At 41.2% G+C, this 12,722-nt stretch overlaps 1 protein-coding gene across 2 annotated transcripts in view; it reads left to right on the top strand.

Annotated features, from left to right (window-relative positions):
• CACHD1 (cache domain containing 1) overlaps window positions 1-12,722 on the top strand; it is a 184,848-nt gene that overhangs the window by 108,663 nt on the left and 63,463 nt on the right. The window lies entirely within an intron of this gene.

Here is a 12,722-nt window from a genome sequence, read left to right on the forward strand (position 1 = left end):
AGTAATGCCCTTAGTCTAAGTACTTTTTAAATATAAAAATGTCATGAAGACTTATTCCATGTGTAATGTTGTTGTGATTTTTGTGCCTATTCATCTCGCCTGTTCCCAGAGTTGCTTTCCTTCCTAGCCCTGTCTGCTATGGCATCAGTAGTGTCAGGTGTTGATGGTGCCAAACTGAGGTGCCTCCCTGACCTTCTTAGCTGAGTTCAGGTAATGTGCAGCTGCTTTTGCAATGATATGCAAAAGTATAATAATTAAAATACTTCCTTTCTTTGACTTGTCATGGAGTTTCTATCTTGAGAGTTGACCCATTTGCTTGATACACTTTAAAACTGGAAGTGTGCTTACAACCTAAGGTGTCTGACTTAACCCCAGAGTATTCAGCCTTTGGTCCCATGCCACAGGCTTTTCTTTTTAATATCTTGTAGAACTTGAAATAAATGGGTTTTAATTATTTTTTTTTAAATCACTATTTTTTTGCCTCCATCATTATATCTGCTTATGATGGCTTTGGGTTGTAACTTTTAAAACTATTTTAACTATGGACTTCCATTTAGCATGGTTTTTATTTAACTGCCAGTGCAGGACCAGCAGGAAATGCACGCAGCCTTGATTCTTGTGGGTTCTATAAGAATAAGAAGGTGTTTTCAGCCTCTCACCAATGGGGTTTTCTCCCCATCCCAATCCTCTTTAGTGACTTAGAATTTGGAGATCTTGCAACAAATTTGATAAGGGAAGTACAATACAAATTTGGGTCTAGAACCTCTGGCTGTGTGCCTCTTTAAAGCTCCAAGTGGTCTCTAGGTGATTCATTTCTGTGGTCATAAATAAATGCTGTGAAATTTAGGATTGGCAGCAACATTCACCTTGTTTTTCCTTCCCTCTTCTTCTCTGGGCACTCGCCACTTTCCCTTTTGATTGATTGGGATAGGGATGCTAAAACTTTGCCCACTCAAGATTTTCAACTTGCTAGGCATCTGAAGGCCATACGTAATTGCTTAAATGGTGCAATTTCAAGCTTCCTCACCTTCAACACACATGTTGGCCTGGGGAGGCTAGATGTCCCAACATAGAATCATAGGACTGGAAAGGACCTTGAGAGGTCATCTAGTCCAGTCCCCTGCACTCATGGCAGGACTAAGTATTATCTAGACCATTCCTAATAGGTGTTTGTCTAATCTGTTCTTAAAAATCACCAGTGACAGAGATTCCACAACCTCCGTAGGCAAATTATTCCAGTGCTTAACCACCCTGACAGCTAGGAAGTTTTTCCTGATGTACAACCTAAACTTCCCTTGCTGCAAGTTAAGCCCATTTCTTCTTGTCCTATCCTTAAAGGTTAAGGAGAACGATTTTTATTCTATCTCCTTGTAACAATCTTTTATGTATTTGAAATGTCTCCCCATAGTCTTCTCTTCTCTGGACTAAACAAATCCAATGTTTTCAATTTCTCTCATAGGTCATGTTTTCTAGACCTTTAATCATTTTTGTTGTTCTTCTCTGGACTTTCTCCAGTTTGTCCACATCTTCCCTGAAATGTGACACCCAAAACTGGACACAATGCTCCAGTTGAGGCCTAACCAGCACGGAGTATAGTGGAAGAATTACTTCTCGTGTCTTTCTTACAACACTCCTGCTGATAGATCCCAGAATGATGTTTGCTTTTTTTGGCAACAGTGTTACACTGTTGACGCATATTTAGCTTGTGGTCCACTATAACCCCCAGTACTCCTTCCTAGGCAGTCATTTACCATTTTGTATGTATGCAACTGATTGTTCCTTCCTAAGTGGAGTACTTTGCATTTATCCTTATTGAATTTCATCCTATTACTTCACACGATTTCTCCTGTTTGTGCAGATCATTTTTAATTTAAATCCTGTCCTTGAAAGCACTTGCAACCCCTGCCAGCTTGCTATCATTCGCAGACTTTATAAGTGTGCTACGTATGCCACTATCTAAATCAGGGTTTCTCAAACAGGCCTCGCTGCTTGTGTAGTGAAAGCTCCTGGCGGGCTGGGACGGTGTGTTTAACTTCCCTGTCCGCAGGTCTGGCCGATCGCGGCTCCCACTGGCCGCGGATTGCTGCTCCGGCCAATGGGAGCGGCTGGAAGCAGCGGCCAGTAAGTCCCTTGGCCCACGCCGCTTCCAGCAGCTCCCATTGGCCCGGAGCAGCAATCCGAGGCCAGTGGGAGCTGCGATCAGCCGGACCTGTGGACGGAGCAGGTAAACACGCTGTCCCGGCCCGCCAGGGGCTTTCCCTACACAAGTGTCAACCCCTATTTGAGAAACCCTGATCTAAATCATTGATGAAGACATTGAACAGAACCAGACCCAGAACTGATCCTTTCGGGAACACACGTGGTATGCCCTTCCAGCTACATACATACACTTCTTCATCATAATTGGAATGGAAGGCCACACACGTCTGTCCATATTAAAGGTGAGCAGTCACAAACCACATGATAGAAGTCCATGGGCTACATTTGGCTCCCAAGGCATCTTTTTATTTTTTTAAAGTTTTAATGTTTTAAATTTAAGTTTTAATTTAATGCGATGTTCGTTAAAATGTCTGGGGAAGTATCAGCTTAAAATTGTATTTACAATAAATGTCCTTACTGTAAATTATTAAAACTGAAATAATTTAAAAAATCTAATACACTTTTTACTCTTTATGACATCTGTTCACTTATTCTTTTGGTTGCTTTTACTATGTAGAATTGCATTTTTAATTATTTTTTTTTAAATTTTTGGTCAATTTCCAGCCCATTTCACTTTCTCCTACAATAGCAGAGTGCTGCGATATTTGGCTTGCATGCTCTGAAATGGAGAGAATGTTTGTTTAAGTCAAATTCCTGTGAAAGCATTTATTTTACTTCTGGAAGAATGCCTGTTGGTATTACATTTTGTAGAAGCTCTCATGAAAAAAATAACTTGGAATCATAATTGCCCTTAAAATGTCTTCTTAATTAATTAGTTAGTTAATTTGGATTTATGACAAAACAAAAAACTGACGCCTATCCAAGACTTATAGCACACACACCACCGACTCATGTTACAAGATCAAACAGTTAAATAGCACCTTATCCTTACTTGCCAATAAATGCCGACTCTTTAATGAGCATGCATCCTAAAATCAAGCAGTGCAGGAGTAATGAACAATTAAAAGCAAGAGGAGAGAGGAGCAAGAGTACTGTATCACTGGAGAGGTGCTTCAGCATTTTTACCTGGAGTGTATATGATAGTCTGGATTCCTACCGGGGCTGCTCCCAAAGCATTTCCTTCAATGGGAGCTCTTCATTCTGTCCATATGTGCTGATCGGGGAGCAGGGTGCCAGTAGGAGAGAATAGTATACTGCAGCCAGTATAGAAATAAAGGTTGTTGCTGGCTTCAGGCCTAATGGAACCTGAAAGTTAGATTTTTAAGGATTAGTGGGAAGAAGACTGGACCAGAGAGAACATGTACGTGTTGGGCAGAACTGCCAGCCTCTTGTCAATTTGATTGAACATGTCTTCCAGAGCTTGCCTCAAGATTTCGAAATTTGCTTGGAGCGTTTCCAGAGTAGTCGGCTTTCTGTTTCCCATCTTTTGCATTTAGAAGATTTAGCATAGAAATTTTCATTTGCTGCCCCAACTATTTCTATTTCTGAAAACAGAACAATTGGGAACAATCTGGATGGGAACACTGATCTTCCCTGGGTGGTGGTAAGAGGTTTGACATATACTGTATAAGGCCTTTTGTACTGTCACTAATGGCAGCAGCCAAGTCTCTGCTGCCTCAAAGAATTTTTTGAAAACGAAAGAAACCACAACAACAAAATTCAAGCAATTGAAAATGAGGCCTGAAGTCATCAGTAGGTTTCTGGTTCTAATTTATCCTTATCAAATGCTTGTGTGGTGGACTATGCAAAATGAATCAATGTGTGTGTAATTCTCAGGGAACAAGAGTCTGCATCACAAAAACCATCACCACCTCTATAGTTGTCTCTTGCTAACTGGCTACCCCATTGGTAGTCTCAGTACAGTGGCCAAGGATTTGAATGGACTTTAATCCCTGGAGTAGATTCCTTCTGGGCTGAGGCTTGTTGACTATCTGGTAGGACAGTGTGAGAAAACTTGCCCTGCCACAAGGTGTGCTTCACCTGTTTTATGGATAGAGGACTCCAGCCTCCCATTCTGAGGATGAATAAAGAACTTCACTCCCTAAGGGAATTTATCCAACACATTTCGCCAGGAGTGATGGTGGTGCCGTAGCTGGACAGCTGATACAGCTCTTCCCCCAAATCCCTCTTCCACACAGTACCGCTGAAGAGTTTGGGCTGGTGAAGTTACTGGATGTAGGAAAGTTTAGGTAGGCGGTTTAAGGTATGGATGGAGAGTTCAAACCCTGGATGAGATTTGAGGGTGCTTGCTTAGGAGCTGCTATCTCTTGATACTTTGTGGAATTGCTTCCTCTTGGATCTTCCCACACCCACTGCTGTGACCTAGTTCTGTGGCATCTGTTACTTAAATGATAAATTTAGGACTAAGGGCTTATCTAGAAATGGAATTACTCAAAAATAGCTCTATGTATGGACGCTCTTACTCTGGAATAAGGATACCTTTCAAAGTGGATTAAGCTTAACCAGGAGTGCCCAACCTACAATCCGTAGGCCATACATGGCCTGTCAGAGCATTTCAAAAGGCTTGCAGCCTGTTTCAACACAATATACGAGGGACCGGTTCATTAACATTTTGTCATGTTTACATCATTTTAGTTTACACAAGTGTATAAATAGACAATACTGTACTTAGAAACAACCTACCTACCTACATACTAAACAAGATGAACCTAAAATATAAATCAATACAGGTGACTTTAAATCGTATTAAAATATGTAGAATCTGTTTGGCCCACACAAGATTGTGCTTAGGTTTATGTGTCCCTCCTGTGTAGTAAAGTTGGACACCTCTGAGGTAAGCCAAAACAAGTCACTCTTATTTGGCAGTAAGAGAATGCATGCATAGAGTAAAGAGTAATTCAGGAATAGCTTTTGCTCTTTAAATTCAAATCCTAATTATTAACTTTTAAGTGTAAACAAGTGTTGTTGCTTCTGGATCTCTGATTTATTTATTTTTCTGCCTTCTTTCCCTGCTCCTTCTGAATTCTGGGGAACTCACAAACTCTGCTTGCTGGATGTGGATGCAGCAGCATATTTGCGATTGAGCCCAAACTTGCTACTCAGTTACACAACGGGTTCATGAGCCTATCACTTCTTCCAACAGGCAGGAGCTCAGCGTGCTTTCTTCATTGGGTCTGCTGTTTTTTAAGTCAAAACCTGACCAATTTGTCTGTGAGCTAGGTTATACTGCCCCTTGAGTGTTTTGTTTTTAAACAGCTGTCTCACAATTTAAATAATCTGGTTTGTAGAAACCATGTGGAAAATATAAATTTAAACATTACTGTGTTCCATCTGGACCTCAAATCTTAAATGTTAATTTTGGTCCATTCCACACAGCCTCAGTAACTAGGATTAGAGGTGGGTATTTGTAGGGGTTGGAGGGAACTGGAATTCACACCACAGGCTCCTGGCAAACCACAGGACTGTAATACAACAGCTGCTCTAGAAAATCCATGACATGACTGTTGTGTATTTGGTTGTCATGGTTTTTGTTCCTATGGCAACTGAGTTAGATTATTAGGGGATAGCCCAGCCAGCTTAGGCGGGTTAGGTGAGCTCTGTGTCTGTAAATAAATGGTAGTTTTGTTAGCTGTCTGCTCTCTGCCTCAAGTGATTTCTTCCTAAACCGGCTGCCCCCAAGGATATAACAATGACAATAGACTCAATTAGTAGGCAGTAGAAGTCGTTGAGAAAAGGTAAGTATATTTCATGAAAAATTTCAAAAGAATTGAATGCATTTATTTTGTTTGACATTTCCCATGACATTTTTCATTATTTCTATTAAATATTTTTTTAAAAAACACCTTCATTTTGGTCAGAAAATAAAATACTTTTGGAAAATGGAAGGTTGGTAGAAAAAAGTGTGAGAGGCTGAGTATGATGTGGTGGTCTCTTCCCCCCAGCCCCCCATTAAATTAAAAAAAAAATTGTGTTCCAAATGAAAAATTTTCACATTTTTTATTTTGGTTATAAAGAAGTTTTCCGTTGAGGGAGAGGGTGGTTGCTGCAGTTTTGGACCAGCTCTAGTAGATGGATATGGCACATGTAAAGAATCAAGTCTGGATCCTGGGGCCTTCATCTGCAAATCATCGGTCTCTACCACTTGAACAAAAGTAGAACTCTATTTAACTGGCAGTAATAGGTCCTTTACCGCTAGAGGTGAACATTACACCCAAAGCCAGCATGTTACTCTATCCTTTCATACCTGTATACCCCTCAGTAAGCAGGGTTCCTCTGAACCTTCACCCAGGGCAGCCCCCCTACCCCCAAATGATTTTTCTCGGCCTATTTAGAGCTAGTGTAACCTCCTTTTGCAGATTGTAGAGAAGGTACAGGGCCCTGCAAAGCCACTTTGTCTGTGCCTCTGCTTAAGTGTGTGTGTGTGGGGGGGGGAGGATTTTGTGTGCTTACTGCAATAGGGTGAGTTTCACCCAAAGAGCTGATATAGTTTTAGAAGTGACACTGTAAATGGCATCTTTTTAATCATCAAGCCTTTTCATTTATGTTTAGGGAATTGTGTCTGCCAACCTTACTGAATAAGGCTTTGCTATTGGTTAGCCTTGGAAAGCCAACAGAGCTACCCAAGAGTGAGCTGGATTTAATTCTGGCTCACAACACCAGTAGACTGTTAATTAGGTTGCAGTCACAGAATCTTTTATTCCTGATGATGATAATGTATGAGTTAGGACACAGCTTGACTTTCAAATCCAAGGGTAAATTTGTAGGGCTAGCAGGTGGAAAGAACATTTCTTTAATTGTAAACTTTACAAATTCACTCTGGAATCATTGAGAAACAAAAAACAAGGTTCTCCTTGATGCTGTTATTTAGAGTCACTCTTTAAAGAACTGCTACATGTGTGTATATGCAATGTACTTTTGAAGGGTGTTCTCCATGTAGCCTATGGCACTCTTTCAAATTGAATGCTCAACAAGAGAATTATAAGTAACTGTTCTATAATGAATAATCATGTTGAATCTTTTTTTGGATTTTTTTTTTTTTTTTTACTAAATGTTTGTGCTGCACTTTGAAGATTAATTAGTTAATGATTCTGCCATGCTTTGAAGATGTAAAATGCAGTCTCTAAGTGCTAAGTATTATCATTATCACATTCTCTTTGAAGTTTTACAAAACTCCATCACGTAGAGGTCTCCTTCTCAAAGTTCTTCATGCCTTGGTAGCAATTTGTAATTGGAGAGAGAGCGAGAGAATATCCTTAAGTGCTCTCTTTTTTTTAATACTCTTAAACTTTTTTTCCCTCATATTTACAGCAGAATTAAGGGACTGCGCAAAAGCTTTTGCACTCTTAGTGTTTAAATCTTGAACATTCAGCTTCCACAACCTCTGTCCAACGATGGGCCTTTATTTGGTGGCATGATTGGTTTCAGTCTCTTTCATACTAGTATGAGATGGAATCCTAGCATGTACATTTTAAACAAGATGTATGTATACCATCCTACATGTTAGAGAGAATATGGAGAGAGATTATGATAATGTACTTTTCAAAACTGTCCTGGACACTCTGCAAATGGAAAAGGGAGGAGAAAGTGCATCTTGAGCTGAAAGCAGAGAGATCTACAAAAGGCCACTGTCTTGGCCAGGTCTTTGGAGGCACATGAAATAAAATTGCTAGCAAAGAGCCCTGCACTATTTCATGAGAGCACCAGCTAGCTTGTAATTCTGGAACTGAAATAAGTTTGACAAATGCAGCCTTAAGTTAGAAGGCAGGCAATCCACCTTGTGATACATTTTGCCAGGCTCTTGTGCTTATAGAACTTGTCCCAAGATTGGCTTTGCTGGAAATATGAGATATTAAAGTATAGTCACTCATTTTAGAGATTAAAAGGTTTGGGGTGAGGGAGAATAGAACCTAAGAAGAATATCTGCTTGATTTTGTAGCAGGGAACAAGAAAGTAGGAAGACTCTGCAGGGATTTCTTGTTGCTTTAGTAGATGGAAAATAAGAGTGCACCTGAAGGAAATAAAGCTTATTTTTTCAGCTGTAGTAGTCCTTGCTTATCTGACAGGAGATTGTATGCTGTGGTCATAGAAAAATAAACAGGGGGTTATGATAAAATTGGCAGTCTCTGGAGAAGGCTGCCTTAAACTAACTCACTAGCTGAAGGAAATGAACCAGCAGAACTTTTTGAAAAGGAAGAGCAAGAAGTGGCCATTAAGGATGGTAGTGATTTTGGTAATTAGTTGGAGGTTTGAGAACAATCAATTCATTAGGAAAGTGAACATTTTTGTTTTCTCAAGTGAGGAACTGAATTTAAAGCATGACTCGTTAGCAAAATAATAGTGTCTAGCTTTAATGCAGCAATTATTAAAGTTTTTTTTTTAATTTTGCAAACTTTTTATATATTGTAGATGGAATAATACTCTTTGAGTTACTTTTAACTGAGTGGTTAAATCCCAGATTCTTCACTGGTAACATTCAAAAATATATTTTTAAAACCCATTTTAAAATTTTTTATTTTGGTAAAATTTCAGAAATTCAGCCTTTTTATATGAGTGAAAGATTAGTAGCCTAATTGTCAGGGTTGTTGATATAATCACTTTGTTAAATCATAAAAGTGTAGGACTGGAATGGACCTCGATATGTCATGTTGTCCAGTCCCCTACACTGAGGCAGGACTAAATATTATCTAAACTGGTGGTCACCAACCAGTCGATTGCGATCTCCGGCAGCAGTGCAGTGTGGCTGCCGCTAAGGCAAACTCCCTGCCTACCCCGGCCCCACACTGCTCTCGGAAGCGGCCACTGCAGCCCTGGGAGCAGGGGTCTCCCTCCGCGCGCTGCTCCTGCCTGCAAACACCACCCCCGCAGCTCCCATTGGCCAGGAGAGCTGTGGGGGCGGTGCTTGCAGAGAGGAGCAGCACTCAAAGCCACATGCCCCCCATCCTTCACACCCCAGGGGTCTCTTAGCCTTGCTGTGCCCACCGTCGACCGGGAGCCACCAGAGGTAAGTGCTGCCTGGCGGGAGGTCACACCCCAACCCTGAGCCCTATCCTGGAGCCAGCACCCCAAACCCCCTCCTGCACCCCGACCCCCCTGTACCCCAAGCCCCAGCCCTGACCTCCTCCCAGAGCCAGCACCCCATACCCCCTCCTGCACCCCAAATACCTGCCCCAGCCCAGAGCCCCCTCCTGCACCCAAACTCCCTCCTAGAGCTTGCACCCTTGACTCCCTCCTGCACCCCAACCCCCTGCCCCAGGCTCAGCCCAGAGCCCCCTCTCACACTGCAAACCCCTCGGCCCCAGCCCAGAGCCTGCATCCCCTCCTGAACCCCAACCCCCTGCCCCAGCCCGGCGAAAGTAAGTGAGGGTGGGGGAGAGCGAGCGACAGAGAGAGGGAGGGATGGAGTGAGTGGGGCAGGGCCTCAGCGAAGGGGTGGGGCCTCGGCGAAGGGGCAGGGTAGATCCCTGAGTTGCCCTTAGATTCAAAAAGTGATATTGGGCGTAAAAAGGTTGGAGACCACTGATCTAGACCATCCCTGACAGGTGTTTGTCTAACCTGCTCTTAAAAATCTCCAATGAGGGACATTCCACAGCCTCCCTAGGTTATCTGTCCAATTAGGAAGTTTTTCCTAATGTCTGACCTAAATCTCCATTGCTGCAGTGTAAGCCCATTGCTTCTTGTCCTGTCCTCGGTGATTAAGGAGAACCCTCCTCTTTATAACAACATTTTACATACTTGAAGACTGTCATCATGTCCCCCTTCAGTCTTCTCTTCTCCAGACTAAACAAACCCAGTTTTTTCAACTTCCCTCATAGGTCATATTTTCTATACCTTCAGGCATTTTTGTTGCTGTCCTCTGGACTTTCTCCAATTTGTCCATATCTTTATCAAAGTGTGGTGCCCAGAACTGGACACAATACTGCAGTTGGGGGTTTCTCAATACTGAAAAGTGGTTAAATCCCAAAATCTACATGGATGACCTTTTAATTTAAATATCCATTGTTCACAACTTCTTGAGAGCTCAAATGTGTGGCACAGCACATACATGAACCTATAGTATCTTCAAATAAACGGTGAACTTTTCGCTTAAGTGCAGAGCCCAAAAAAGTGCTGAACACACTTCTGACATCTTCCACCAGTTATTCCACACCTGTACCAGAAGCAAGCAGCTAAAATGTTTGCTGGCAGTCTTTTAACATTCTGATCTGCCACCCACTAAACAACACAGCCGTTCTCTCCAGCAGCCCGTACTTGTGACTTGCAAAACCTGCTGCCAGGCAGGGAAACTAATAATAAAATGCAAGTTTAAAATAGTGAACAGAAGTTCAGTACTCTGCTACAAAACATTCCTGTACATACTTTGATGGCCTGATTTTCAGAGATGCAGAACCTCTTGTTTCAAAATGTAAAAAAAGTAATTTTTTCTACTTTCTAATATTGGGGCGGGGAAAGAGGGTACATAACTGGTTTGTGTGAATGCTATATCCTATATTTTGTTATGATGAGAAGTTTAAGAGACAGACTCAGCGTAACCAACTCTAAGTGTTCAAAAATTGTGAGTCAGGCTCCACAAATCATGATTGGTTTAAAAATCATGAACATTTAAAAATATTAAATCTGGGTTTTTTTTTCATGTGCCTTGTGTTTTTTGAGCCTTTATGGTTCGTGTTTTCAAGCTTTTCTCCACAATGATGAGGACTAGAAATTCTAGATTTTTTTTTAAATGACACCTAATAACATGACTCCAGGAGTTGGGGCATAAAGAAAAACATGAAATATCATGATACGCTCAGTAGTATTGCAAAAGTTGGCAACACTAAAACTTTTCAGATCACGCAGGATTTCTACTCCACATAAACCACTCTCATCCCAAAGAAAGTATCTTGACAATGGCTAAACAAAGTTTCTGCCTACAATTTGCATCCTGTCAGCTAATTACTAGGGTTTGGGGGTTTGCTTGTTTTTTAACATGCACAGTGCAGCTATCACAGTGTTGTTATGCTGACATGTCAAAAGTAACACTGAAAAACAATTCCCAACCCCACAAAGAACTGACAGCCTCAGAAAACATTTAGGAAATAGCAATATTCACAAATTTTGTTGACCTTCAGGGCAAATGAATTCTACAGTGGTGAGCCCTCCAATTGAGAATGCTAAGTCCATAGATGCTGATTACTTGTACATCTGGAGAAGTCATTTTGATCATTGCAACTGACCTTGGTTGCTGGCTAGCCGCAGAGAGTGAGAGAGAGGCCAAAATTCTCAGCTTCATTCTCTTGTGTGAAAGTTAAATCATTATTTGTAGAGGAAAGAGGAAGTGAGAGGCAGTGGATAGGGCACTTGACTAGAAGTCAGGAGATCTGTGTTGTCTTCCCAGTTCTGCCACTGACCCTACTGTGAGACTCTGAGCAAGTCACTTCAGCTCAGCATCCCCTTTAGTCCTTTGTCTGTCTTTTCAATTTAGGTTGTAAGATCTTCTGATCAAGGATTGTCTCTTTACTGTGTGTTTGTACAGTGTCCAGCACAATGGAGCCCTGAGGTTGTTCGGGATCTCTAGGCACTACTGAAATACACATAATGATAAAGGACAAAAATAGCAATAACTGTACAAGATAAATGCACTGAGCTGGACAGAGAGAAGCCATATAGTCACAAACCAGTCTGGGAAACCCAAGAAGGTGCTAAGCTGTTGAGGATGTACTTCAAATAACAATCTTCCACTCGGGTATTGGAAGTACATCATCTGGTTGTGGCTTGAAATATTCCCCTGCATTGATTCCATCCGGAATACTGCAGTATCCTGATAATGTATGAGAACCAGAACATGAAACTGACTTGCCTATTTTCAGCATCCATCCTGAGGGAAATTCAAGAAGTAAATTCTTTATTAAAGGTGAAATGTTAATTAATCTTTTCCCAAAGTTCTTTCAAGTTTCTAATCAAAGGAGGCGTTTGTAACACAAGTAAGGAATTCTACTTTTTTTACAAAACACATCCATCTAAAGCTGATGCAGTTCTGTTAACACTGGTAGGCAAAAAGCCAAAGTAATTCAGCTATTAAAAGTTTGGTTTTAGTTTGTCACAAGTGGAAAGGACAATTTGGCTTGCGTGGAATTGAATCCGGTCGTTGTCCTGATTGCATACAAATTGGAGTCTTATGCTAATGCGTTGGTGTTCACCCTCTTCTGTGAGTTGTTAGTGTTTTTTCCTCTTGCTTTAAGAGAATCAGTGGGAGTGCAGCCGTCTAATGTCATCTGTAGGAGAAACCTAGCAGTTGTGCTGCATATCTGTTGCTTCCTTCATCTTGTGTCAGTCTTTTTTTGGTAACAGGAGAGGTACACACCTTAAGTGACAGCTAGGAAATCTCCATATGACTGTAAGAGAAAAAAAAAATCCAAATGCTATTTCTGTGTCTCTAGGTGCAGTTCTTCGGGAGACCAGGACTCATGATTTTAATGTGTTTTGTCAGAGGTGGTACGAATATGAGTGTCTAATTCTGGTGACTTGAATTTAGTGTACTTAATCCGGATTTCTGTAATGTCTGTAAAATAATGTTAGTTTAGCATCCAATATTAATAATTCTTGATTGTAGATATATAGATGTA

The sequence above is a fragment of the Mauremys mutica genome, chromosome 8 (genome assembly GCF_020497125.1).
Source record: "Mauremys mutica isolate MM-2020 ecotype Southern chromosome 8, ASM2049712v1, whole genome shotgun sequence".
Taxonomy (NCBI): Eukaryota; Metazoa; Chordata; order Testudines; family Geoemydidae; genus Mauremys; species Mauremys mutica.